Source organism: Schistocerca cancellata, chromosome 3, assembly GCF_023864275.1.
Source record: "Schistocerca cancellata isolate TAMUIC-IGC-003103 chromosome 3, iqSchCanc2.1, whole genome shotgun sequence".
NCBI lineage: Eukaryota > Metazoa > Arthropoda > Insecta > Orthoptera > Acrididae > Schistocerca > Schistocerca cancellata.
The window spans coordinates 485,902,512-485,928,249 of record NC_064628.1 but is presented as its reverse complement, the minus strand read 5'-3'; positions in this window follow the sequence as shown (position 1 = coordinate 485,928,249).

Genomic DNA, 25,738 nt, shown 5'->3' with positions numbered 1-25,738 from the left:
TTATAATCGCAATTAATACACACTAGTACATTCAGTTTGTCATTTACACAACACGTCACAGAAAAATATCTTTAATTAAGAGCTCGACATTTCTTGGGTGGAAAGATGCAGAAAACAAAAACTACCCATTGATACCCGTAGAGCAAGGTGGTGTATCACATATGTAGTGTTGCTTATTTTGTGTTGAGTTACTACATCACATATTTATAGCTGAGACTGCGATTCTCTTTAGTGCTACTGTGTTTATTGTCTGCTCACTATGAATAACACTGATACAAGGATATTTTAATCGGTGCACTACAGCTGTGATGTGTTGGACTAATGATTCTGTAATGATTACCTTAAACACCCTAACTAAACAACTTCATTCACAACTGCTTTCAGTCTTCATCGTCATCTTTATCTACCTCAATAGGTCTAATGAAATAAATGTTCAATGACAGATATAATTACTGCCTAAAGTAAACATTCACAGACAAATACCATTACTGAAACTTCCTGGCAGATTGAAACTGTGTGCCCGACCGAGACTCGAACTCGGGACCTTTGCCTTTCGCGGGCAAGTGCTCTACCAACTGAGCTACCGAAGCACGACACACGCCCGGTCTCAGAGCTTTACTTCTGCCAGTATCTCGTCCAAAGGTCCCGAGTTCGAGTCTCGGTCGGGCGCACAGTTTTAATCTGCCAGGAAGTTTCATATCAGCGCACGCTCCGCTGCAGAGTGAAAATCTCATTCTTCTAAATACCATTACTATGCACGGAACAATAAAATACAAATGCTAGGTCACAGGCTGGTTAAAATCCATTACTTTCAGATATTCATCACTAATAGACTGATGGAAATACACAGATAAGGTGGCCATGGTGGTCTAGCGAGTAGAGCACTAGACTCCGGTCAAAGAAGTCCCAGATTCAGTCCTGGATAGGTATATGGGTTATCCTTGATCCAGTCCCTCCAGGACGACTCCAGGTTCGCTCAGCGTGCTACCAAATGATTACCCGGTATCTTTCCTGGGGGTAAAACGCTACTGGAACGAAAGACCCGCCACCGCTCCTCCTCCTAGTGCCGCGACGTAGAAAGGCTGCACTCTACCTGGTGTCAGGCCAATAGCCCAGTCACAGTCTCGTGTCACAGACTTCACGTTTACTTTTACTATACGCATTTCCGGAGATGACGGTGTTCACAAATACATTGCAGAACACGACTGTATCTTTACGCCGTATATATCAGAAATTCACTGTCAGCATCCGTTAAAGACTACCAGTAAGAGTATCTACACTACTGGCCATTAAAATTGCTACACCAAGAAGAAATGCAGATGATAAACGGCTATTCATTGGACAAATATATTATACTAGAACTGACATGTGATTACATTTTCACGCAATGTGGGTGCATAGATCCTGAGAAATCATTACCCGGAACAACCACCTCTGGCCGTAATAACGGCGTTGATACGCCTGGGCATTGAGTCAAACAGAGCTTGGATGGCGTGTACAGGTACAGCTGCCCATGCAACTTCAACACGATACCGCAGGTCATCAAGAGTCGTGACTGGCGTATTGTGACGAGCCAGTTGCTCGGCCACCATTGACCAGACGATTTCAATTGGTGAGACATCTGGAAAATGTGCTGGCCAGGGCAGCAGTCGAACATTTTCTGTATCCAGAAAGCCCCGTACAGGACCTGCAACATGCGGTCGTGCATTATCTTGCTCAAATGTAGAGTTTCGCAGGGATCGAATGAAGGGTAGAGCCACGAGTCGTAACATACTGTTCTTCAAAGTGCCGTCAATGCGAACAAGAGGTGACCGAGACGTGTAACCAATGGCAACCCATACCATCACGCCGGGTGGTACGCCAGTTTGGCGATGACGAATACACGCTTCCAATGTGCGTTCACCGCGATGTCGCCCAACACGGATGCCACCATCATGACGCTGTAAACAGAACCTGGATTCATCCGAAAAAATGATCTTTTGCCATTTGTGCACCTAGGTTCGTCGTTGGCACACCATCGCAGGCGCTCCTGTCTGTGATGCAGCGTCAAGGGTAAACGCAGCCACGGTCTCCGAGCTGATAGTCCGTGCTGCTGCAAACGTCGTCGAACTTTCCGGGCAGATGGTTGTTGTCTTGCAAACATCACCATCTGTTGACTCAGGGATCGAGACGTGCCTGCACGATCCGTTACAGCCATGCGGATAAGATGCCTGTCATCTCGACTGCTAGTGATACGAGGCCGTTGGGATCCAATGCGGCGCTCCGTATTACCCTCCTGAACCCACCGATTCCATGTTCTGCTAACAGTCATTGGATCTCGACCAACGTGAGCAGCAATGTCGCGGTACGATAAACCGCAATCGCGATAGGCTACAATACGACCTTTCTCAAAGTCGGAAACGTGATGGTGCGTATTTCTCCACCCTACACGAGCCATCACAACAACGTTTCACCAGGCAACGCCGGTCAACTGCTGTTTGTGTATGAGAAATCGGTTGGAAGCTTTCCTCAAGTCAGCAAGTTGTAGGTGTCGCCACCGGCGCCAACCTCGTGCGAATGCTCTGAAAAACTAATCATTTGCATATCGCAGCATCTTCTTCCTGTTGGTTAAATTTCGCGTCTGTAGCACGTCATCTTCATATGTAGCAATTTTAATGGCCAGTGTAGTACAATGACAAATGGCTTGAGTAAAATACGCACATATTTGAAATAATACTGCTTGGGATGTTGGTTTCCAATATACAGTTAAATATACACAACAAGAAAAGTTTATCATCACCTCCTTTCCGAGAGTTCCACAATTTGTACAGACAAGTGGAATAGAGATCAACATAAACATCATTCCCGTCCTTTTTATTGCTCATGAAAACCACACGTTGCATGTTGTAGCACCAACAGCGAGATCTTCAGAGGCTGTGGTCCAGATTGCTGTACCCACCGGTACCTCTAATACCCAGTAGCATGTCCTCTTCCATTGATGCATGCCTGTACTCACCGTGGCATACTATCTCCAAGTTCATCAAGGCACTGTTGGTCCATATTGTCCCACTCCTCAACGGCGATTCGGCGTAGATCCCTCAGAGTGGTTAGTGGGCCACGTCGTCCACGCATGTTAGATAGGGTTCATGTCTGGAGAACACACTGGCCATTATAGCCGAGCGATGTTGTTATTCTGTAGGAAGTCATTTACAAGATGTTCACGATGGGGGCGCGAAATGTCGTCCATGAAGACGAATGCCTCGGCAATTTGCGGCCGATATGGTTGTACTATCGGTCGGAAGATGCCATTCAAGTATACTACAGCCGTTACTTCACCTTCCACGGCCACCAGCGGTGTACGTCGGCCCCACATAAGGCCACCTCAAAACATCAGGGAACCTCCACCTTGCTGCACTCGCTAGACAGTGTGTCTAAGGCGTTCAGCCTCACCGGGTTGCCTCCAAACAAGTCTCCGACGATTGTCCGGATGAAGGCATATGCGACACTCATCGGTGAAGACATCGTAATGCCAATCCTGAGCGGTCCATTCGGCATGTTGTTGGGCCCATCTGTACCGCGCTACATGGTTTCATGATTGCAAAGATGGACATCGCCACGGACATCGAGAGTGAAGTTGCGCATAATGCAGCCTATTGCGCACAGTCTGCGTCGTAACACGACGTCCTGTGGCTGCACGAAAAGCATTATTCAATATGGTAGCGTTACTCTCAGGGTTCCTCCGAGTCATAATCCGTAGGTAGCGGTCATCCAGTGCAGTAGTAGCCCTTGGGTGGCCTGAGCGAGATATGTCATCGACAATTCCTGTCTCTCTGTACCTTCGTGTCCGAACAAAATCGCTTTGGTTCACTCCGAGACGTTGGAAGCTTCCGTTGAGAGTCATTCCTGGCACAAAGTAATAATGCGGATGCCATCGAACCGCGGTATTGACCGTCTAGACATGGTTGAACTACAGACAACACGAGCCGTGTACCTCCTTCCTGGTGGAATGACTGGAACTGATCGGCTGTCGGACCCACTCCACATAATAGGCGCTGCTCATGCATGGTTGTTTACGTCATTGGGCGTGTTTAGTGACATCTCTGAAAGTCAAAGAGACTGTGTCTTTGATACAATATCCACAGTCAACGTCTATTTTCAGGAGTTCTGGGAACAGGGGTGATGCAAAACTTTTTTTACGTGTGTATCTTAGATACAATCAGTATATTTACCCTGTTGTTTGAGACTTGCTCGACGTAATAACTGCTTCATTGCTCCACAGGCATCGCGTCGCACAGTAATGTGAGAGCAGCATAGTATTTCAACGAGACAGGTGCCCGTTATCTTCAGATGCTTAGTGACGAGTAGCTGCAGTGGATCGCCAATATTCGCGGTGGTTCGCAAGGAAATTGCAGGCGCAAATGTGTGAGGCCATAAAGTCATCGCAGACGAATCATAAAGTACAGCGACATCCAGCGCCCCATGCCAGGGAAAAAGCCACGGTGTTCGCGTGCGCGATTGGGCAAAAGCGCGGCGACAAATCGCGGCCCAGCGCGCCTGCGGTTAGAGCTTTGGCGCCCAGCTTAAATGAGTGGACTCCGATTCTCCGTCTGTGTAAACGCGGATTCCATCGTCTGCTGACGACAATGCCCTAGTGCCGTCAGTGCTGGTTCCTATGCCTTTTGCAGTTGAAATCCTGTGTCTCTATTAATAACGTCGTTACTGAAACGTATTACGACTGCTTCTTTAATGATGAAGTCTAGTACGTGGAGGCGGACGAAAGTATCTTTGTCTTTCCGTAGTTCATGCTATGTCTCGTGTCGAGACACTATTCCGCAACCGCAGACTTTTCTACTCTTCCTTGATCCATTATGGACCGTGGGAAAACAGCTGGCATGTATTTCTTGATGCAATACTTTACCAACAACCGTATGTATCGTAGAAATTTATTTTATGAACTTCTTATGTGCTACCAGTTTCGGCATTACATTGATGCAATCTTCAGGCCCCACACGTCATAGTCGTAAAAACGCTGTACACGGAAGGAGCCATATAACTGGATCCGTGAATCAAATCGTTATGCAACTGCTCTCAAACATCGATGTACAGCGTTTTAACGACTATGACGTGTGGGGCCTGAAGATTGCATCAATGTAATGCCGAAACTGGTAGCACATAAGAAGTTCATAAAATAAATTTCTACAATACATACTTCTGTTGCTAAATTATTGCATCAAGAAAAAGGCAAACTTTTCTGGCTGGCCCAAGCTGGTGTGACGTCTATGTACAGCTCATCTGTCTTTAACAGAGCGACACGTCTGGCTAATGTACGATTTCTCACACTGGCACTAAATTTTATACATCCCTGGCCTCCTTAGACCTAGCTCATCTTTAGTAGAACCCAACATCGTTTGTACTCGCGCTGTAGGGTGAAAGACACATTTTATTTGATGTTTCTTGAATAGCCTGCCGATTTGAAGGACACACCACTAACACAAGATAGAAAAACCATTCCCGTGGAGTTCTCCGTTTCCTCTGGCTGTTCTTGAGATTTAGAGGGTGCAGGTTGAAATGCATTACGGATCTGTTTATCAGAGTACCCGTTTCGAACAAATGCAGAAAAATGACTAAGCTCTGCTGGTAAGCTCGTTGCATCTGAGATAACTCTAGCTCTATAAATGAGAGTCCACAATACTCCACTGCATTTATGTGAGTGATGGAGTTCGTAGATATTGGTCACTACGAGTTGGTTCACGGAACACACTGTGTCCCGAAGATCCATCTTATTTTCTGCGGACCAAGACATCCAAGAACGGGAGGTCTCCATTTCTCTCCACTTCCACGGTGGAGTAAATGCTCGGATGGAGGGAGTAAGGTGTTCCAGAAATGCAGGAAGCGCTGCTGTCTCATTTGGGCCTACCCCAATGTGTCATCCACATACCTCCAGAATCATTTAGGTTTCAACACCGCCGACTGAAGTGCTTTTTCCGCCAAGTCTTCCATAAAAAGGTTGCATACTACGCTCTATGATTCGCCTGCGATGACGTTGTAGCCCCACCCCCTGGTGCCTGCACTTTTCAAGCGAGCTGGCGCATATATTGGTTAGCCGCCGCAACGCCACATCAGTAAGCTTACATTACGTTGACATGGCTTAAAGCCATAATATCAGGAATTGGTAATGGCCTAAGGCCGAAACTGCAATAGTGTAATAAAAACTTATAACAGTCACTGGCGTAAAGATGACATCCTTCAAAAAAATTTTTATGACTGTGAATCCCAGCTACAACAAGTTTATGCAGTATATTTAGCGTTTTACCTGTAATGTTTCTTTTGTACATACCTGAAGGGTCGAATCACGGATATCGGTCTACCGAAGGGGAGGGGGGTGGGGGGACGGTGGAGGGAGGAGTGGGGATTAGGCTGAGTTCATAAAAATCTTGTGTCCCTGTGCCAACTGCAGTTTCTCTAAACGACGGCTTTTGCTTAATCTGTTATAACGGCAACTAAAATAGCGAGAAAATTTTTGAAACTGTTAACTCTGAACGCTATGTTGCGAAGAATTTGTTTTTTATTAACACGAAACAGGGGCACATCTGGGCAGGCTGCAGGCCCATAGACCACCAACACACATTCCCATACACCGCCCGCAAAAAAAGAAAGGAAAGAAAAGCAAAATTTTGTACATGGCTGCACGTTCAGAGACCGTGAATAGTTACAATTGAAAGAAAAACAGCTCTCGGTCACTATTTTTAACAAATTAACCTGGTTCAACACTGCTAGGAGTGTCTTCCTCAGAATTTAAAACAAAGAATGATCTATATTCTATAACATGGTCACAGAATTATGACCTATCATACGTTTTTAGTCATAATTCTGTGACCATGTTATAGAATATAGACCATTCTTTGATTTAAATTCTGAGGAAGACACTCCTGGCAGTGTTGAAAGCAGGTTAATTTGTTAAAAATAGTGACCGAGGGCTGTTTTTCTTTCAATTGTGAAAGGAAAGAAAGATTGCTAGAGTTGCCTCTCAAGATGGTCACGCAGCACGTAGACTGAAATCAGCAGTGAATAAAATTGTTTCAGATGGCGACGTAAGTCACAATGTTTTTTCCTGCAATGTCTTTGCCTTTCTGTATTTTATAAGATATCCTCATTTTCATAGAGTTTGTGTCCAGGTCACGTTCACGTGTGACCTCTCATCCAGACGAGACCAACGCCACCACCGCCACCACCACCACCACCACCACCACCACCACCACCACCACAACTTCTTGCTCCTCCTGCCGCCCCTTCCTCCTTCCAGTTCCTCCCAAATGCAGTATTAAAGCAAAAGGAACGACATATTTAGTAAAAGAGGAATTTCAATGTAATGAGAGTGGTACCTTTTTCAGTTCTTCCGTACTCTCCCCTAAATACCCCCCCTCCCTCCCGCAATCTTTCTTTTCACATTCTGATTCTGACATTCAGTCACTTGTAGGTCACTCGTGCTTATAAAAGTCTCTCACACACGCAGGTTACTCTCCAATAGCGATCCTGGTATGCAGGAAACGTCGCGGGAAATGCAGATGCCAGAATCGGCAATACAAAGGCTGCAACCAGATGGCTGACGAAATCGGTGTTCACGCCCGTATTTTCGTGCTCTGGCGGGGCTGGTTAGGCACGGGTCTAACGCGCACGTCTGGTTGGAAATGGGCCTAGCTTTTCGTAAGTACCGCAGCGCGGAACGTGCTGCGGGCCCCAATCGAGGTGGCGTATGGGGGGAGGGGTGGGGCGGCAATAAGCCCGGCGTGCGGTGCTGTAATCTCGGGCGCGCGGCGGCGACAGGCGTCTGCCGTAAATGATAGGCTGGGCCGCGAGCTCTGGGCTGCGGGCCGCGGCCTGGCGCCGCCCCCTCACGCGGACAACGCCTGCACTCGGGGGAACGCGCCGGCTAGCGCAACACGTCCCTCCTCGCGAAATGCCTCTCGCGCTCTCTCCCTCTCTCGTTGTCTACCATTATCCTCGTTTTATCCCCCGACAGGTATTCCATTACAGCGGCGCCAACATTTTTATCACTGCTCAAAAGCGCGACTTGTTACAGCGACGGAGAAGGGTACATTTCCTTTGTTGTTTAAGACGACTACGAAGCCTATAGGCTACGGATACCCGCTGCTGTCGCCTGTAACTGACAGCGTGCTGTAACCTATTTAGCGATCGATTTCCGGTGAGTTCTGAATCGATGAGAGGGAGTTACCTCTCTTTTACCAAGAACGAAATGATTAGCTGCTGTCGGGAGTTTAGGTGAAACGATCTGGCCTAGACCCTGCCATAGACCATCGGCTACGGAGGTCAAACCAGGAATTCTCATATTTCACTTTACGAGTTGGTAACATTGTCCTGAGAACTGAGAGACATATATCATCATAATTGGTGGTCACGGCGAAGATGAATTCAGGGAAATCTGCTACCAAGGCAGCAAAATAACCAATGACGGACGGACTAAGGAGCACATAAAAAGCATACTAGCACTGGAAAAAAGAGTATTCCTGGTCGACAGAAGTCTGCTAGTACCAAACATAGGTCTTAATTTGAGGAAGAAATGTCTGAGAATGTACGTTTGAAGCGCAGCATTGTGTGTCAGTGAGATACGAAGTGTGGAAAAAACCGGAACAGAAGACAATAGAAGCATTTGAAATGTGGTGCTACAGAAGAATGTTGAAAATTACGTGGATTGACAAGGCGAGGAATGAGGAGGTTCATCGTAAAATCGGCGAGAAGAAGAATATATGGAAATCACTGGCAGCAAAAAGGGACAGGACGAAAGGACATATGTTTAAACATCATGGAATAACTTCCATGGTAGTAGAGGGAACTGTAGAAGATAAAAACTGTAGCGGAACCCAGAGACTGCAATACATCCAGCAAATAATTGAGGGCGTAGCGTGCAGGTGCTACTATGAGTCGGAAAGTTTGACACAGGAAAGGAATTCGTGGAGGGCCACTTCAAACCAGTCAGAAGACTGAATACTCATAAAAAAAGTGGATCACGTGATTAGAGGAAACTGAATCAGTTTGTAAAGCCACATTTCTTGAATAAATGTGGGGAACGGAGTGCGAATGGCAAACAACAGTTATAAGGAATGACTAAGGAATAAATGCAGAACAAATCAATCGTAATAAAATTGATTAGTTGTTTAGTCAATAATAATTTAATGGCTGAATTCACGACCAGTCGAAAGAACTAGCCATGTCATTCTGAGCCTGAACCGGCCGGAGTGGCCGAGCGGTTCTGGGCGCTACAGTCTGGAACCGCGCGACCGCTACGGTCGCAGGTTCGAATCCTGCCTCGGGCGTGGATGTGTGTGATGTCCTTAGGTTAGTTAGGTTTAAGTAGTTCTAAGTTCTAGGGGACTTATGACCTCAGCAGTTGAGTCCCATAGTGCTCAGAGACATTTGAACCATTTGAAATCTGAGCCTGAGAAAATTTCGCTGAGAAAATAATTTGTTCGATTTTTGAGGTTCTGTATCTTACTTTGTGACAATTTTTGTTCCATAATGAACTTATACCGTCGCATTACAAGCTGAAACTAGTAGCACAATGAATAATACTTTTAACAGGCTTTATGTACATATATCATGTTAAACAATTCTTCACATTGTTTCTTATGCAGAAGAAATTTCACGGGTAGGGTAAGACCGAGTAAAAGCAGTGAGGTAAAACCGGTAATATCTGATATTACCCCATGCCGCCGTTACATATAACTTATATGTGCGACGAAAGAAGTAGGTGCTTTTAAAGGTACGCTACTCGTGTGTACACCTTTTAATTAGTAGTACATAATTATCACATACAGGACTGACAATTTTTTGGGACAATTTTTAGATTACTTTTGTCATTAATAATCTGACTAATTATCCCTTACTGAAGAGGTTTATTTTCATTTGAGATGGCATCATTAAGCGGTTTATACCGTCAGCAAACTGTGACATGTCTTAACAGCCATCCGGAAAGAGTGTCAACCCAGTATAACGTAGCTCAATTGTCGGGGTTCCGTTTAATAGGTCAGGAGTCCATTAGACACAGGAAGCGCTACACGGGTAGCGGGGGCATTGTGTGGAAGGCACTGGGCTTTTTTTCTTTTTTCTTTTTTAGGTTAGAGAATCTCAGGGAACCACAGAAAGGGCGTCCGTCAAAAAGAAGGCAGACAAAATACAGTAAGGTAGTTGTAGTCGGTATTGTAATCGTAAATTGTCGTAGCTGTATTTGGAAACAACGAGAGCTCGAAGGCCTAACAGAAAGCACTGAAGCTCAAATAGTTATAGGTACGGAAAGCTGGCTAAAGCCGGAAATAAGTTCAGCCGAAATTTTTTGAAACAACCTAACTGTTCAGAAAGGATAGATTAAGTAAAGTTGGTGGTGGAGTTTTTTTGCTGTGAGCAGTAGTTTCCTTGTAATGAAATTGAATTAGATAGTTCCTGCGAAATAGTATGGGTAGAGGTTACACTTGACAATCAGACTAAACTATTAATTAGTTGCTGAACAGTTCAAAGAAAACTTGAGTCTCATTTCAAATAGATACCCCACTCCTACAGTTATAGTAGGTAGTGACTTCAATCTACAATCCATATGCTGAAAAATTATACGTTTAAAGCTGGCGGCAGGCATAAAACGTCATCCGAAATTGTACTGAATGCTTTCTCAGAAAATTATTTTGAACAATTAGTTCATGAGCCCACTCGAAGCGTAAATGGTTGCGAAAGCATACTTGAGCTCTTAGCAACAAATAATCCTGGACAAATAGGGAGTATCATGACGAATACAGTGATTAGCGACCACAAGGCAGTTGCTACTAGGCTGAATACCGTAACACCCACAACCATCAAGAAGAAACGCAAAGTACATCTATTTAAAAAAGCTGATGAAAATGCTCTTAACGCCTTTTTGAGAGAGAGTCTCCACTCTTTCGATCTAATCACCCAAGCGTAGAAAATATGTGGAATGATTTCAGAGAGATAGTATCGACGGCAGTTGAGAGATATATACCATGTAAATTAATAAGTGATGGTACTGATCCTCCATGGTAAACAAAACGGGTCAGATCGCTGATGCAAAGGCAACGAAAAAAGCATGCCCAATTTAAAAGAACGCAAAATCCCCAAGATTGGCCAAGTTCTGCAGAAGCTCGAAATATAGCGCGTACTTCAATGCGAGATGCTTTTAACAATTTCCGCAACGAAACTTTGTTTCGGAATCTGGCAGAAACCCAAAGAGATTCAGGTCATACATAAAGCACACCAGTGGCAAGACAAATAATACTTTCACAGCCCGATAACAACGGTGAAGTCACTGATGACAATGCCACTAAAGCAGAGTTATTAGACACGGTTTTCCGAAACTCCTTCATCAAACAAGACGAAGCATACATTCCTGAATTCCAATAAAGAACAACTGCGAAGATGAGAAACATAGAAGTAGATATCCTCGGTGTTGCAAAGCCGCTTAAATCACTTAATAAAGACAAGGCGTCCGGTCCAGGTTGAATACCAGTCAGCTTCCTTTCAGAGTATTCTGATGTGATAGCTCCACATTTAGCAATTATATACAACCGCTCACTCACAGAACGTTCCGTACCTAAAGACTGTAAAATTGCTCATGTCACACCAATACCCAAAAAGGGAAGTAGGAGTAATCCACTGAATTACAGGCCCATATCACTAACGTCGATTTTCAGTAGGGTTTTGGAATATATACTGTTTTCGAACGTTATGAAGTAACTCGAAGAAAACGATTTATTGACACATAGTCAGCACGGATTCAGGAAACATCGTTCTTATGAAACACAACTAGCTCTTTATACTCATTAAATAATGAGTGCTATCAACAAGGGATGTCAAATTGATTCCATATTTTTAGATTTTCAGACGACTTACGAAACCGTTCCTCACAAGCGTCTTCTAAGCAAACTGCGTGCCTATGGAATTGCACCTCAGTTGTGCGACTGGATTCATGCTTTCGTGTCAGAAAGGTCACAGTTCGTATCAACAGACGGGAAGTCATCGAGTAAAACAGAAGTAATATCCGGCGTTCCCCAAGGAAGTGTTATAGACTCTCTTTGCTCCTGATCTTTATTAACGACATAGGAGACAATCTTGCAGATGATGCTGTCATTTACCGTCTTGTCAAGTCATCAGATGACCAAAACGAATTGATTTAGATAAGAAATCTATGTGGTGCGAAAAGTGGCAATTGACCCTGGATAAAGAAACGTGTGAAGTTATTGACATTGGTAGTAAAAGATATCTTCTAAATTTCGATTACGCGATAAGTCACACAAATCTGAAGACTGTAAATTCAACTAAATACTTAGGGATTACAATAAGAAGTAACCTAAATTGGAACGATCACATAGGTAATGTTGGGGGTAGAGCAAACCAAAGACAGCGATTCATTGGCAGAACACTTCTAAGGTGCAACAGGTCTACTAAAGAGACTGCTTACACCACGCTTGTCCGCCCTATTCTGGAGTACTGTTGTGAGGTGTGGGATCCGCATCAGGTAGGACTGACGGATGGCATCGAAAAAGTAAAAAGAAGGGCAGTTCGTTTTGCATTATCGCGAAATAGGGGAGATAGTGCCACAGACATGATACGTGAGTTGGAGTGACAATCGTTAAAACAAAGGCGTTTTTCGTTGCGACGGGATCTTCTCATGAAATTTCAATCACCAGTTTTTTTCCTCCGATTGCGAAAACATTTTGTTGGCACCCACCTATACAGGGAGAAATAAATGATCATCACGATAAAATAAGAGAAATCAGGGCAAGCACAGAAAAATTTAAGTGTTCGTTTCACCCGCGCGCCGTTCCAGAGTGGAACGGTACAGACAACTTGAAGGTGGTTCATTGAACCCTCTGCCACACACTTTATTGAGAATAGCAGAGTAATCACGTAGATTTAGATGTAGACTTGCATATACTAGAAGAACAACACTGCAAAATAATCTATCTGAGCTTATTCCTGCCTGATGCTAATGCATTTGGAGGAGAGGAATTTGCACCATCAGATACAATAGAAAGTATGATGCTAGATTCCCAGAGCACAACGTCAGTCACTGCTTCTTCTCCACATCCTGGTCCATCGACTGATGCGCAAACACAATCTTCATTCGCTGTATCACCGCAGAGACCATCATCAACCAGGTAAAGAGGAAGATGGGCCATGATCACGGAGTCTCGTGAATAAATATTTTAATAGCAAAAAAAAAAAAAAAAAAAAAAAAAAAAAAAAAAAAAAAAAAAAAAAAAAACTGAAGAAGAAATAAGATATCAGATCACCAGAAATTTGTTCTTGTGGTAATTCTTGTAGTAATTTATTTATTTTATCTCGTGCTCTCATGTTATTGCCATTAAAATACTTGCCCTTATATCGACTTTAACACTTGTAAAGAACAACAAATTACATCTCTGTACAAAGTAGGTTATGCCATATCTTCCTGTCAAGATCTTTGTTACGAGCAACAGTTGTAAAGCGCATGCTGGATGCTGGTAAAGTGTAAACTAATATAGTTCGTGTGAAAGTGTTCAGGACATCAAAATGGAGGCAGACATATCCGAAAAAAGCCGTCTATACTGTCACAAACCAGCACCCAGCATTATGCTACTACCAGTAACGATGTAACTTCCCGGATCCTCACGAAATCACCTGAAGATGAACCTGAATAAGGTTTGAAAACCGGTTTATGGAATAAAGAATTATTATTCAAAAAAGTGGCTGGTTGCAGTTGTGTATAACTTATTTACATTCAATATACAGTCACGGTTCTAAAATATCCGTAATTGATAAGCATAATGTGGAATAAATTTTAGATACCCTGTCGATATAGCACTCATTACTTCGTGTGAATAAATTGCCTGTTCTGTTTCACGAGAAAGACGTTTTCTGAATCTCTGCTATGTGCCTATAGATTTCTTCGAGGACTTCATAACGCTCGAACACACTACATATTCCAAAATCGTGCTGAAAATTGATGTCAGTGGTGTGGTTTTATAATTCTGTGGATTACTTCTATTTTCTTTTCTTCTGTTTTGTCGGGACTCGTGTTATTTTCCAGGCGTTAACTACTGATCTATCGCCAAGCGAGCGGTTGTTTGTTATTGCTATGCGAGGATCTACACTGTATTATATCAGCATGCTGGAATACACTCTGTACCGGAAGATTTGCCTTTATTAAGTGGTGTAAGTTTTTCGCTATACTGTGGATATCTGCTTCTGAGTTACTCATTTTGGCAGCTGTTCTTGATTTGTACTCTGGAATATTTAGTGCATCTACTTTGGCGAAGAAATTTCGGATAACTTTATATAGTAGTGGTTCTGCCATCGATAACATTAAAGTTGCTATAAGAAAACTTCAGAATAATAGCTCGTCGCTGGAGGGAAAGGCCTTGTACAGGAACGGAGGAGGAATGAAAATAAACGGTCATGGGAGAACTGTTCAAAATGGCCGGCCGAAGTGGCTGTGCGGTTCTAGGCGCTGCTTGTCTGGAACCGCGAGACCGCTACGGTCGCAGGTTCGAATCCTGCCTCGGGCATGGATGTGTGTGATGTTCTTAGGTTAGTTAGGTTTAACTAGTTCTAAGTTCTAGGGGACTAATGACCTCAGAAGTTGAGTCCCATAGTGCTCAGAGCCATTTCAATCATTTGTTCGAAATGTGATAGATCCTCAAAGAGGTAATGAACAAAATAAAGTTTCAGAAGAAGGATAATATACTGGGTGTTTCTCGTATGGCGAAAGAGGTGCTCCTGGGTTGTGAGGGGGCCAGTAACGAGGAGGAAGCTTCCCAACCGTCGCATACGCTCCAGCCCGTTCTCCAGACTGTCAGGTGGCGTGTCGGTTTTAGCAGAATGAGAATACTTAGGAAAGGCCTTTGAAAGATCTCCAAGAAAATTTGTTGCTCTATTTAGCGCTTAAGACAGGGTGCGTCTAATGTTTAGAAACTACAAAAATTTCGTAAAATAATTCTCAAGTTTTGAAACTCTTCTCGTCAGTTTTGTAACTGAAGGTATTGAGCCAGTACAGGCTGAAGGATGTGCTTATTCTCCTCACTTTTATCAGAAATGCAAAAACCGTTGTTATATGTCGGCAAGAAAATCGCTGGGCTTAGAAAGTCCTACTTTTGAACTCATCTGTGAACACATTTAGGGTAGTTCTACGCCTCTCGTTAGCCACGGACGGGCAGAGCTAGGCCAGCCCGCGCCACTTAGCTGACGCCACAGCACGCTAGAAGCAGGTGACTCTCAGGGTTACGCCGCAGGCGCGTAATCAGTGCTTTCCTACCTCGTACAGCTGGTGAGGGACTGCGACCACTCCTTCTCGTCGGTACCCATCCTAGGCTGGCACTTCCACGGCTTTATAACTGTTATTCCGCCTGACGCATCAGCCAGATTATATACATTTTGGTCGGCCATGTTTGCTCAAGGTACATTCTCTCGATTAGGTGTTCACGTACAATACTACTACACAAAGTCACTGCAGCAGGTGCTTAAGATCTTAAATCTCTGAGATCTTTGACACCTGTGAAACGAGACGTGCCCGTTATAATAGTGCTTAAAAGAGGAGGTATAGGGATATGTCATAAAAATGCAGATTAATCGTACAACGTGAAAAAGTTAACATGAATTTATCAACTTTTGTGTAAACATATTTTAATGCAGTGCACACAAAACTTTAAACGATGCCAAACTGGAACCTGGACATGACATTCAATAACTATTTCGAAATAAGCAAACACAAAATAACCGCTTTTGATACTATATCACCATCATCACCACCATTATCAATCAATACGATCGCTTGATGATGTGCCCGCTTTGAGTCGGCGTTCAAGATAGAACCTCTGTAGGTTCTTCCATTTCTGCCTATCTTGAGCTTCCCGTTGCCAGTTCAAACCGCCCACCTTCCTTTCGTCTGTCCCATCTGTATGGTGGTCTTACCCTTGGTATTTTTTGGTAAACTGGGCTCCAATCTAGCACTTGTTTGACCGTCTGACATCTTTTCTTCGAGCGACATGACCATCCCTTGCAAGGTATTCACTCTTTCCATTATCGCAGTATGAACAAAACAGTCTTAATCGCGATTTTTTATTTATATAGTGCCGACCGCTTTCAGCCCATCGCAGGGCCCATCTTCAGGGCGAGAGGATGGGAAGACCATTGTTGGGCTACACAAAGAAAGACAGAAAAAAATCGATATCAGAGAGACAACGAAGGTCACTCAACCTGTCGGCACTAAATAAATAAAAAGTCGCGATTGAGACTGTTTTATTAATACTCAATTGATTTATAGTACTCGATGTTTCTCAAGAACCATATTGTCCAAACAACTGACCTTTGTTGTCTGTCTGATATAGATTTTTTTTCTGTCTTTCTTTGTGTAGCCCAACAATGGTCTCCCCATTCCTCTTTGGGATACTGTTACTTTTCTAACAACGAAGTCATTTAATGTGGTAACTTATTAGTGGCAGTATACATTGGTCAAACACCGTTTTCTTCAGCTCGGCCAACATCGTAGACCAAAACTGAAGAGCATCTCCCATAAGCTTGCCAGCCTAATTTAATATGTCGAAATATTTCTGGTCTTAGGTCTCCTGTCATTTTTAGCAGTTGACCCAGGTGGACATATTCTGTGACCTTTGCAGTTGCGTTCTCCAAACAGATATTTCCCTCTGGTGTTCATTCATACTTCATGAGTTTGGTATTGTCATGCTTCATTTTAGGCCTACTTCAGAACAACCTAACCCAAGTTCACTAAATAGTATTTGAAGATCTTCTGTACTATTTGCAAATAAAACAATATCATCAGCGAAACTCTTTCCCAGAATTTGGATTCCCTTTGTTATCCAATCCAGTTTTGACACTGCTTTTTCGAGGATTGCTGAAAATAGTTTTGGAAATACAGAGTCACCTTGTTTCACGCACTTTTCAATGGGAAAAACGCTGTGGAGGGTTTGTATACATGTTTAACACAGGTCTGCTCTATTCCTTTCTCCGTTAGAGCCTCGAACACAGTTGGGTGACTGATCGAATCGCATGCCTTTTCAAAATCTACGTAGGCTAGGCAGAGAGGTAGATCTTAATCATTTGTTCTACTAATTCATGTAGAATGAGGATATGATCAGTTATACTAAACCCTGCGCGGAACCCATATTACTCAATGGATTGGGCCAGGTCAAGTGTAGTGTTCAATCAGGTAGTCAAAATTCTAGTAAAAACTTTTTACGGTATGGACAGTAGGTTGATAGAGCTTTAGTTCTTTATGTATTTAGTACTGTCTTTATTACGTATTAGGATTATTTTGGCTTTATCATAATCTCTTGATATTTTTCCACTGTGGAAACAACTTGAAAATATTTTTGCTAAATGTTTTATGGATTCGTCATCCACCAGCTTTAAAATATCGACTGAGAGGTAATCACTATCTGGAGTATATAGACAACCAAAAATATTTTTCCAATTTAAGGTGAAATAAGTTAAATTGGTTATCATGTAGTCTGTGCTGCCATTATTTGTTTTCTGTTACCCGAGTAACTGCGAGTATTTGAGTAACGAACAGCTATTTCGTGGAAAGATTTCTTTTGACTTCGCCATTTCTCGCATGAGAATCGGTCTGGTGCGTTTTGTAACTGTATACAACTTGTGACAGCTTCGCAGTACCACATGGGAAGTATTTAATTCTTTAAACTTGGTAGTACATATCCAGCGATCACAGGGTCTATAGACCATGTGCTGCTTCCACAACCTGACTCCATTCCTTTCTGTTCTGTGCCCGGTTCCTCCAGGTGTCTCCAACCTCCAGGACTGTTGCGTCCTGCGCCAGGTCGTCCATCCTGTGCTGCCTTGGTCGTCCTATGGGTTGTCTGGTTTCTGGTTTTCCTCAAATGCTTTCTACTGGTATATGGGTTAAATGACCTGCCCATTGGATCTTTTGCTTTTCAGGTTCTGTAGTATTGCTGGTTGTTGCATTAAGAGGTAGATTTCCTCATTCCTCCTCCTTCTCTATTCTCCTTTAACCAAAATCGGTTCCCATATCTACCTCATTACACTTTTTTCAATTATTAATAGTTTTTTCTTGTCGCATTTTGTCATGCTCCAGGTTTGTGAACCGTACATGACTGCTGGGCATATTACTGTAGTATAGATTCTCGTTTTAGTATTCGCTGATATTGAATCTGAGTGAGCTAAGCGTCTCCCTGAGGGAATACGTGCCTTTCATTCCCACTGCTGTTCTTTCCTTGATAACAATTTCTATGCTGTTATTGCTGGTAAACCAAGATCCCATTTATTTGAGCTGATGGGGTCTCTTGAATTTCATGCCATCTATCTCAAGAAATTCTTGCTGCTCTTGTTTCCTTCGTAATTGCTTGAACTCCGTATTGTCTTGATCCACTTTTAGCCCCACCTTCTGTGGGTAGTTTCTTTCAACTCAGCAGTACTATATCTGTATTTGCGAGATAATTGAAATTATTAAAAAATAAAAAGGGGGCATTGTTTCGGTATGGAGTGAGTCGGAACAGAAACTTCTCTGAAAGAATAAGGAGCGGGGGGGGGGGCGAATTTTAGATTTTAGGTTCATATGTACACAGAATGGACGATTTTGCCACAAGAGCTAAGGAAACAGATGACTGTATGAAACTTCTTAACCAAAATCCGATTACAGTACATGACAAGAATGAAGAATTTATCATTCTAACCAACCAAAAAATTAAAATAATGGAAGTGACGCAATCCAAGATTAGCGAATTAGAGAGATTCGAGCCCACACAGGTGGCAACCATTATTCCCGCGAACAATTCGCGACTGCAACAGGAAAGCGGGAAACTGACACTGGTTCACCATATACCTTCCGCAACACAAAGCAACATGGCTTGCAGAGTGCATATGTAGATGCATTCGGAATGACGAAAAATAGGGTATAGATTTCCATTTGTATCTTCGCTGATGACATTACTATTTGAGCTTAAGTAAGAAGGATTTGAGTAGCAGTTGCGTGGAATTAACAAGCTGTTAGCAAGCAGATAACTAACAGGATAACCACTGAGCAAGGAGGCGCAGTGATTAACATTCCGGTCTCGCGTTCCGGAGGACGTCGGTTCAAATGCCCATCTGGCCACCCAGATTTATGTTTTCCGCGATTTCTTTAAATCGCTTCATGCAAATGACGGGATGGTTCCTTTCAGAGGGCAAGGCAGATATCATTTTCCACCCTTCCTTAACCTGAGTTTGTTTTCTGACATCTACACCTTATTGTCGACGGGACGCTAAACTGAAATCTTCCTTCGTTTGTCCTGTGTCGACTAAACATAGGCTCATCTTCGATACTACGAAATACGTCACTTCTACTTCAAGCTCTTTGCTTTACATCTTGTGGCAGAAGGTAGTACGGAATAAAAAGAGAAAAAAGTCCAGTAAACATTAGCTCTAAAATGCATACCTTAAGACATATGAGCACTCGTTCATCTGCGACACTACGAAATTCATTACCTGTACTTTAGGAAGAGGTAGTGTGGATGAAAACAAGAAGAAAAGTCTCGTAAACGTGGGCTCCAAAATGCATACTTTAAGACCTAAGAGCACTGATTCATCTTCGTTACTATGAAACACGTCATTTCTACTTCTGGTTATTTGCTATGACAGGATAATCAAAAGAAGCTGTTGACAGAGTTGAACAAACATAATTACCAATACTACAAATATTAAAACTGGAAGAGTTGCAGTAGAACAAATCTATAGTTCAGAAAACGAGAAAGATACGAAGAACAGATAATCGCAAGCGTTGCAACTTTTATTCAACAATAAAACTGGAGTGGAAGTTATAGTAAAACTACAACAAATATGGAACCACACAAGAGGTGAAACAAGTATGTCGCTCCAGTTAAGTCGTACTAAGGAGTAAAATAGCTTCAAAAGAATAGTACATAGAAGGTTTTTTTTATTTGTGGAAAGATGGCTAGGATCGAATATCTTTGAACTTAGTGTACACTGAAATGAGAAAAGTCGTGAGATACCGACTTTCATATAAACAGATGGCGGTAGTGTCGCATATAGAAGGTATAAAAGGATAGTGCTTTGGCGGAGCTGCCATTTGTACTTAGGTGAGTCATTTGAAACAGTTTCTAACGTGATTATGGCCGCACGACGGAAATTAACAGACTCTGAATGCGGAATGCTAGCTGGAGCTAGACATACGGGACATTCCATTTCGAAAATCGTTAGTAAATTCAATAGTCTGCGATCCAAGTGCCCAGTGTGTGCCGAGGATACCAAATTTCAGGCATTACCTCTCACCATGGACAACGCAGTGGCTGACGGCCTTCAGTTAACGTCCGAGAGCAGTGGCGTTTGCATAGAATTGTCAGTGCCAACAGGCAACCAACAATGCGTGGAATAACCGCAGAAGCCTATGTGAGACGTATGCGAACATGTAAGTTAGGACAGTGCTGCGAAATTTGGCGTTAATATGCTGTGGCATTAGACGACCGACACGAGTGCCTTTGCTGACAGCACGACAACTCCTGCAGCGTCTCTCTGGGCTCTTGACCATATCGATTGGAGCCTAGACTGGAAGACCGCGACCTGGTCATAAGAGTCCCGATTTCAGTTGGTACGAGATGATGGTAGGTTCGAGTATGGCGCAGACCCCACGAAGCCATGGACCCAAGTTGTTAACAAGGCACTGTGCAAGCTGGTTGTAGCTGCATAATGGTGTGGGCTGTGTTTGCATGGACTGGATTGGGTTCTCTGGTCCAACTGAACTCATCATTGCCTGAAAATGTTTATGTTCGGCTGCTTGGAGATTATTTGCAGCCATTCATAGACTTCATGTTCCCAAATAACGACGGAATTTTTGTGGATGACAATGCACCTTGTGCCAGGCAATAATTTTTCGCAATTGGTTTGAAGAACATTCTGGACAGTTCTAGCGAATTGTTTGGCAATTCAGATTGCCCGACATGAATCTCATCGAACATTTATGGGACCTAATCGAGAGGTCAGTTCGAGCACAAAATCATGCACCTGCAGCACTTTCGCAACTATGGACAGCTATAGAGTCCGCATGGCTTAATATTACTGCAGGAGGTTGCAAGGATTTGTTGAGTCCATGCAACGTGAGTTGCTGCACTACACGGGGCAAAATAAGGTCCGGCACAATATTAGGAGATATCCCATGACTTTTGTCACCTCAGTGTAATGTTATCTGTTTGAATAGCCATTTATAATTAAGAAGGAGGTTTGTGAAGATGCACATTTCTGTGGGAACGATATGTGGACTGAAGGCTGAGGAAGGAAAAATGTAGCTGGAGGAAAAGATTGTAATTCGTAGCAGCGAATATTGAGAACAAAGGTCTTCATGGGTGTAAAGACCGTTGAAGTGGGCGAGGGGCTTTGGAGAGGAGGGATGGATTGGGACACAGAAAAAAATGAAAGATGACGTCAAAGAAACTGAAAGATTATCCCCTGAAACATAAAATGAGTGCGTCCCCTTGACATTCGTAACGAAACAAAACTGACAAAACAAAGTACTGTATTATTAAGCAAGTATAACGAGCGAAATGCGAGGCAGTTCTACGATATGAGTAGATGCCAACGTGCGGCTGAAGCGCGTTGGCTATTAATTAGCGTGAACGGAATCAATAGCTCTGAAAGAATGGATCGATGATATGATGACGATGATATTCACTAAATAGATACTGACTGAGGCCAAAATATGATTAATTTATAGTAATCCACTTTTTCTGTTGCACACTTAAAAATCGTCAGTTGTTCATCATAGGCCTTTAATCGCTTATCTTTGTGCAGCTAGTAAAATGTGTTCAAGAGTACAGTCGAGGCAGCACTCCTCCTCCAGTTTCTCGTGTTGCTTCATGAATGATGCATTGGATGTCGTAGGTCGTGCATCTTAATATTACAGTGAACGTAATTCGAGAGTCACGACTTGCAGTTCTTCGGCGTCCGCTTCTCATAAACGAAGACGTAAAAAGCAACTATGTTAAAACCAACCCATCGTGATTACACTGACGTTAAAACTACAAGGAGAAGGTTACAGATTCTTACTGCTCTCTTTGGGCTTTTTGCACAGAATTGCCTTTCGATTTCTTCATTGAACGATGTAAACAAGATTCAAAAGAATACCTCATTCACGTTAATCTTTCGGTAGAAAAGTGTTTCTGTATCTTGTTGGTGAATTGATCATATTGACTACGTAAGACGTTACATATAATTTTCAGGTTGCTATCAGTGTATAATTGTTCTGTTAGATATTCCTGAGTTGGTGCACACAAGTTAATCCTGATTAATCTTTGTCGGGATGGCGTAGGCGATAAAACCTCTCATGTTCACTCCTGCGTTCTTCTATAGTGTGTACTGTTTGTTCGATATCACTGGCCACTCTCCAAGGTACCTTGTAGACCACCGGTGTTCTGTGATCTGCTGCATTTTTCACTAGTTTGAGTAATTCCCGGATTTTTGTCGGAGCCCGGAAAATCGTTTTGATCTTGTGTCTTTTCAGCAGGCGGCTTATCTTGTCCGACACAGAGCCAAAGAACGGTAAGAAAGCAAGTCTATTTTCCTGCTCCTCGTCAGTAGTCTTACTGTGATTCTCGCTTCAAATCGCTTCATTTATTTGATGAACGTTGTACTCGTTGTTCATGAAGACATTCCTAGGTGCTTCAGCTCATGGGGTAAGTTATCAGCGTGTGATGTCATTCTTGTACGATGCACCAATTTTTGTAACATAGTCGCTTCTGTGCCGGGTGATGATGGCTGGTGGCGTACAAGTTCAGATCGGAGTGAGTAGGTTGTCTATAGACGCTGTGGTCAAGGCATCAATTTCGTTTGAGGAGGACAAGGACGCCGAGTAAGGGCAATGCATTGTCTTTTTCTACCTCAGTAGTGAACTGGACGTTAGTGTTAACGCTGTTGAGATGTTCGAAGAACTCATCAAGCTTCTCACGTTCGATGTGCCAAATGACGAACATGTCGTCAACTCATCGAAAGAAACAACTAGACTTTAATTGTGCCGTGTCTATGGCAGTACTCCCATCGTAACGCCGTCACATTGTAATACTCAGAAAATAAGAGGAGGTAAGGGTGTACCCAAATATTTCTAACATGTCACTTAGAAAAACTGGGATACTAGGTCCAAGAGTCTTTGATAGGAATATTCGTAAACAGCGCGGTCGAAGAAAATCTGTACGCGTTGTTCTTTGCCAGAATGCTCCCGACACTACACTGTGTGTCATTTGCTTTTTCATGGATGTTATGGCTTCAAATTTATTGCCTCCATTTACTAATGGTCCAGACTTGGGAATAATAATAGCCCCCACCCCCCCCCCCCCCCCCTGCACTGCCGAGAGAGAGATCCATATGGCCGGTCGCCTGATGTATGGAGCAATTACTCTCAGCGTCCAAAACCTAATTCTTTGGGAAACTGTATTTCCAAAAGCTACTTCCGCTGTTAACTACAGACTTCACTGGATGACGTATGACATCTCCACTATAAACACGCATTGATTTTGATGCTTGATTCGTTAATACAATTGTTAGGCAGCAGCAGGAACTGTAATACGTGATAAAACTCTAGGACAGATACTGTGCCTGACCAGTACAGGGGGCCAGCCAGCATCCAGATTACCGTGCTTCCACGTACGGCGCAAGCAGTCGAAGACGCTTCGCCGCCAGCTGTAGCTCACTGTATTTACACTTTAAATTTGCTTTAATGATAGAGGCAGTCTTATTTGCAGTCGGTAGTACTACAAAAAGGATAGATTCGCCAGTACAGTATAATGAAGAAAAACATAATTTATAAGTACAGTTACTAAAATATATGCTCTTATATGTATATTTATGATATGCTTGATCTAATGTAAAATGTATTGAAACGAGCACAAAAGGATATCAATGAAAACAATGGTGTCAAAAACATTGCAGTAGGCACGCAAAGAACCTGGAGATAAGTAACATACAACAGCAGCGCTGTGTTAGGAAGGGTTGCCGAAATCAACAGCCTTCTATTGATTTCGGCAACCCTCATATCAGTCAGGGCTACACACTGGAACTATCGCCAAGTTCGCGGCTGGCATGTAATTCCGAATGTAAACAAAAAAATGAAGAAATATCGGGCCAGAAGGAAATCAGAATACATCGGTACTAAAACAGCTGTTATACAAAGAAAAATACGCATTTCACGTAGATGCGTTCTTGTCGTCAACAATTCTGTTACGATGATATTTCTCTTTCCTATAAACCTCCATCCTTCCAGGAAGACATTAAACGCCCTTATCAATTTCTGTTCTTGATTTCTGTGCCCTTATCACGTGTATATCATAGCGGTAAGTTGCGTGTGTAGTTTGTGGGCTGTGCTGGCGTAAATTCTTAGTGGTGAAGGCAGAAGAGTAACTCCACTAGCAGATGGGCAAGCGCACATGTGAAACACCAACAGCACTCAATCCCAATGGACATTCCTCAATGAATTAAGCCCTGTCACATGTGATAAAACGTAAATCTAAAAATCATTGATAGAATGACACGGATATTACTCTGAAATACTTGTAATTCTAAAAATGAAAAACGTGTTGCGCAGGCGAGGATAACAGTAATGAGGCGAACTACTCATGTCTCAACTACCTATTCGCCCTCAGTTTTTAATATTTCAAAAAACCTTCGATGCTTTGTGCAGATCTCCCTCTGATTTTAGTTACCGCGTCACGAGCACCTTATTATTTCTGAATATATGGGTTTATTCAGTATATTTTATTATATTATTATTGTTTCCTTGAAATTCTCCCTTTTTCTTTGATAATTACGCCGTTCCATTTAAGACGTTTTTACTATTGCCTTCATTACATTTGAAACGTCTGTTGTTTTTTATATAAGTACATTCTAATTCCTTATCTCGACTACGTCTTTATAACAGCAATTTTTTAAAGCTTTAAACTTGTTAATTTAATCTGGTATTTCTCCTTATTTCAGAATAATTCCGATGATCTACAATTCTTACTTGCAGCCTAGTGAATGTGTTTATTTCTAAGCTTTATCTACCGAAAATGGTTTAGTACCGTTACTTCCCGAGCTATTTCGTTAGTATTTAATAAAATATAGTCAGTTTCATTTTCATTTGCATTTGGTCTTTGCCAAGTCCATTTCTGTTTGTTCTCTTCTGGGATTGTGTGTTAAAGACCCACGTTTTGATAAATTCTCTCAACATATGATCTCTGTCACTGTTGGTTCGAAGCCTAACTTTTCCTCTGGCGAAACGATCTATAGTTTTTGTCCTATTCTCGCATTATAATCACCCTGTATCGTGTTATAATGGGATTTACAGGAATTTATTTATTTATTTTGCAGCTCTTCATAGAAGCCTTCTTCCTGATCATCAAAATATGCTCACGTTAGTGTGTATATTTTATTCGTCCTCTTGGAAAAACTCTCATTTACTTTCAAATTTATCCTTGATATTCTGCGATTACTCCAGTATCTGCAACATTGCTTTCAATTTTCCTGTTCATCATAAAGTCCATTACTGAATCTCGTAACTAGCTGGCTCTTTTATAGTAAAATATATCTCCAGATTTGAATTCTATTCTACATAGTGCAACACAGTCAAAGGATCACTTTTCCGAAACCCCGTAACTGTCTCCCACTGTGGCACAGAGGTTTGAAGTGTGACTTATTGGTGCCCGCAAACTTTCTCCGCAATGGTGCAAAAGCATGGCACACACCGACGTCA